This window comes from Conger conger, chromosome 13, assembly GCF_963514075.1.
Source record: "Conger conger chromosome 13, fConCon1.1, whole genome shotgun sequence".
NCBI lineage: Eukaryota > Metazoa > Chordata > Actinopteri > Anguilliformes > Congridae > Conger > Conger conger.
In genome coordinates, this window is record NC_083772.1 from 11,799,402 (window position 1) to 11,803,815 (window position 4,414).

Below are 4,414 nucleotides of genomic sequence, written 5' to 3' on the forward strand. Positions count from 1 at the left end.
TATACATGTATAATCATGTGTATGTGGCAGATGAGAAATGGAACTTGAGGGGGAAAAGCAGAAACCATACAGGGGTGAACATACTATACATTTTTAAAGGCTGAGAGAATAGATTAATTCCTCCTTGCCTACTGTAAAATATTCAATGCACCACCTCTGTCCTGGACTGGGCCAACATTTAGTGACAACATCTGCCTTGAAAATCACAAAGAGGAACGTGACGTCTGGCCTGTCATCTCAAAAAAACAACTTTTACTGTGTGCGCTTGCGTTCGTGTGTCGGCTTTTTAAATGTCAAATCTGAGATTCACGACATTTAAGAACACCAACATAATTTTTACTTCTGACAAAAATATATCTGAAAAATGTTCCCCATTCTGATGATTAACTTCAGCACAACGTGCTTGGACTTCATAATTCTGTCTGTCTGAATCAGCTCACTGCTGCCACCTATAGGCCCATAACATATCAGTCAGAGGGCTCGTGCTTCATTGCATAAAGTTTCTGGCATGTAGGGAGTGGAAGGGAATGTCCTTTACTTCACAGTCGCAGAAAGTAGGACTGTAGGTGCGCATGGCAATGTGTAGTCGCACAAGTACGGGTCCCGGATACCCGATTCGGCTGTACAAGTATTCCTTTCTCTTCGCATACTCTTCTAAAGAACTAAAATAGCATCTTTGTTCAGGGCCATCCCTACACCCCACCCCCCAGCACACACACCCCTCCAATATATGCATGTTCTTGTTTCAACCTTGCTTTGCTGTCATTCACAAAAAAAAAGGAGAGGGCAATGCCGTTTTCCAAAATGCTGTGTCATCCTCATCACTGCAATCTCTCTCTCTCTCTCTCCTCTCTCATTCTCCGGGATAATTTGCATTATTGATCAGACACCGATGAAACTAAAATTGGACTGAAAAAAAGAGAAAGGTCTGGGGCCATGCTTAAAGTGGGAATGAATATTTAAAATCCTTGTTCAAGGTAATGGCATCTGCTCCCGGGCCCTGACTGCTGAATGTAAAGTGCGGTCCAGGGGATTAGTCAGAGGCCTGAGCCAAGAATGTACAGACTGCCAGGAATCCCCCAAGGCTCCCCGACCCCGTTCCCTAACTCCTCAATCACAACAGTACGACACACACCAACCGGCACTTCCGCGTGCTATTCTCTCAACACGCATGCGGTCTGTAATATGACAGTGAAATGTGCTAACATGCAACACACGTGTGCAATCTGTGCCCTGTCAACCAATTATGTCGCACTTCCACAATCCCTTGCAATCGTCAGCGCCATCGGCCTCTTTCGTCAGTAATTAAAGCAGTGGTCTCGGGAGGTCGTATCGTACGGTCGTGATGAAAACAGCGTGCGTTTCACATACGACAGCCAGGCACGAACGCACATCTGCCATGGCGCTCTCTCCAGCTGAAGGGGAGCTGAAATGACTTGGAGCTGCTGTTTCAGGGTGAATCAGCACCACATCAACAGCCTTGTGGTCTGAATGCCTGCTGGACAGACTGATACTCTGTCAGGCCACACAATCTTCGACTCGTGGGAGAACCATTCTAGTCGGTAATTAGGTTGTAAATTATGTTACCTTTCTCGGAAATCTGTTTAGAAAGTGATAAGGTTAAGGCTTTTTGCAATTTTTCTATACAGCAGAGCAAAGGTACAGAATTCTATTTTTACATGTTACTTATACTGTATAGATGCGAGACAAAAGCAAAGCTCCATGGCACTCACAGATCCTGAAGAAAAATATTCACTGCAAAGCAGTAAATGATAGCCTGCAAATGATACAGTTGAAGTTTCAGATGTAACCCTATAGTTTTAAGCTTACTGTTGGCTGCTGAGTTAGTATTCACAAGAAAGACTCTCTTAGGTAGTGCACTTTGGTAGTAGCCACACATTAATGCGATGTGTGTGCATATTGACTCACATTGGGGGACAGTGCTTTACATTCTACACTGCATTCATAAGACAATCCCTCCACAACCCGCAAGAACACCTCTTTCCCAAACTCCATCCATTGTTTGCAAACACAAATCATTGTAGATTGCTGTTGATAGTGTCATTGATTTTCCTAATGGTCCTTAGTTAATTACAAGCGATTATTCTTGTCCAGTACATACAAAGAGGATCAGAAAGCTCTCTACCTCTTCCTTTCTCCCTCCCCGGTTTTCCGTTTCACTGCAACCTGTTTTTCTTTAGAGAGGTTTTTAAAATGAAACACACATGTGCGTGTGCAATTCCACACACACCCACACACACACAGATACACTGTACATACCATTACACTTACACACATACTGTATATTCTTAGAACACACGCATACGATTTTCTCCGTTTAGACGATATGCGTGCCTGGAGGTGGTAAATTGGGCCAAGGCGAAGCCAAGGGCGAGTTTCTAGGCTATATACGCGTATCAGATATCACTGCAACTCAACATACCCTCGGCAATAAAATAACCTGTTAAATCTTTTCTGGGAGCTGATAATGCGCGTGGTTATATTTCAGATATGGAGTTTCACTTTGAGGTGATGAAGATCCATTATATACCGGCTGTAGCATGGTCATCAGCACATCGAATTCAGTAATCTTATCCCCGATATATTTCCAAAGGCATGGTATGGATACGAGGCAGGCGGAGTGCTCCGTACTTTTGACGTGACGCCCGTCACGCGAGAGGAAGCAGGGCAGAACTGGACTGAAGCGTGGTGGAGCCTTCACCTGAATGTCAGCCGAAATGCCACGCGTTACGAAACCTGGCACCGCATCAAAGCCAGGTGGTGGGGATTTGTGTGTACAGCCCAACACAATCTGGACTCATCTCTCCTGTCATAAGGGAGAGTAAACACACACAACTGCTCATGAGACCTTTCAGCTTCCCCAAAGGCCACTGGTGTTTGGCCTTATAAGAGACCCAGCCTGTAGTCAGCCTTAATTAAAGCCTGGTTCTGGTAAACTGCCTGGGAAGATGTCGCCTTTTCACCCAGTCTGTCTCCACTCAGTCAATAACTGGGACAGGAAAGCTGTGTATTTCTCATTTTCTGGTAACAGAAATGCTGATGCATTGTAAAACAGACATGTAATATCCGACGTACTCAAGTTTCAAAACCCCCACCCAACTACTATTCCCTCCAACATTTCTTTTTTTGTCCCATTAAACTTTGAAAACATAACTCTGAACTGTTCCCACTCTTTAAACAATAGAGAACATTCCCTGTTACAACAGAGATGATGTACAATAAACAGAAAAACAAGAGAAAACAAAAACACATCCACACTTGTCATCTGTTGCTGATTTCCATAGCTCTGTACTGACGGATTAAATGACTAGATGTATTGACACTGCTACTTTTCATGTGAAAATCTGATCGAACCTGCTGCTTTAATCTTTGTCCAGCTTTTATGAACAAGGATTCCACTGAAGCTTTGCCCATAATAACATTAGACTTGTTCTCTGATCGCTGTAATTGGGCGAAAGCCATCGCCTTGCAGACATGGGCATGGATTCAATCAACATTTGTCCTTAATTTTTTATTCACATTCACATGAAAGTTCAGCAATGACTAAAATGAACTCATCAAACTGTGCAATGAAGAAAGAGAAAAAGTTACACTTTTAATAGAGTTCTTCTGAACTTCCATTCTGTCCGTTGTGTTCCCGACCGGGCACTGCTGACGCTCACAGACATTGCCTAATTTTCTGCAAACGCAAACTGATTCACCTGTCATTTCCAGATCTCCAGAAAAGGAAGCAGCTCCTAGGAAATTCCTGAGTGCTGAGATGATATTATTCCAGGGCTGACCAATGCGCATTTGCACTGAATCTTCCAAAGGTCTCAGAGATCCTAAACAGAGACGAGTTGAAGTTCATCCCATCCAGCTGATAGCAGTGGCACAGTGGCCACTTTAAGAGCATCAGTTGCATCATTTGGCGGGCAAGGACTTTAATAGACCCAAAGCAGGACCTTTTCTGATCAAAGAGAGGGTGCCTCTTATATTTGTATCTTGGGACCATTTGTCTGTTTGTCCTGGACTCCCTAAAGGCCAATTAACACTATCTGTTGTGTGCATAACAATTTGGGAGATAATGCTCTTCAAGATAGCTTCTCCAAAAGGCATAGTCACTGTAATCCTCTCTGCCTCAGTCATTTCTCTTTTCTTGATCCTTCCACCCCCACCACAAATATTTCGCCATCACAGTCAGCACTGGCACAGAAACAAGTATGTAGTGGTTCAGGTCGATACACCATCACTAGAAGTGTGTTGTAATAAATGCCGTTATCAGGGCCACACCTGCCTACTTTCAACTACTCAAGGTAGCTGAAATGGCTGCATTCTGCTGTGCTGTAAACCTCAGGAATATGTACAAATAACAAGACCAGGAGAGAGAGAGGCAAAACACACAAAGGTAAGA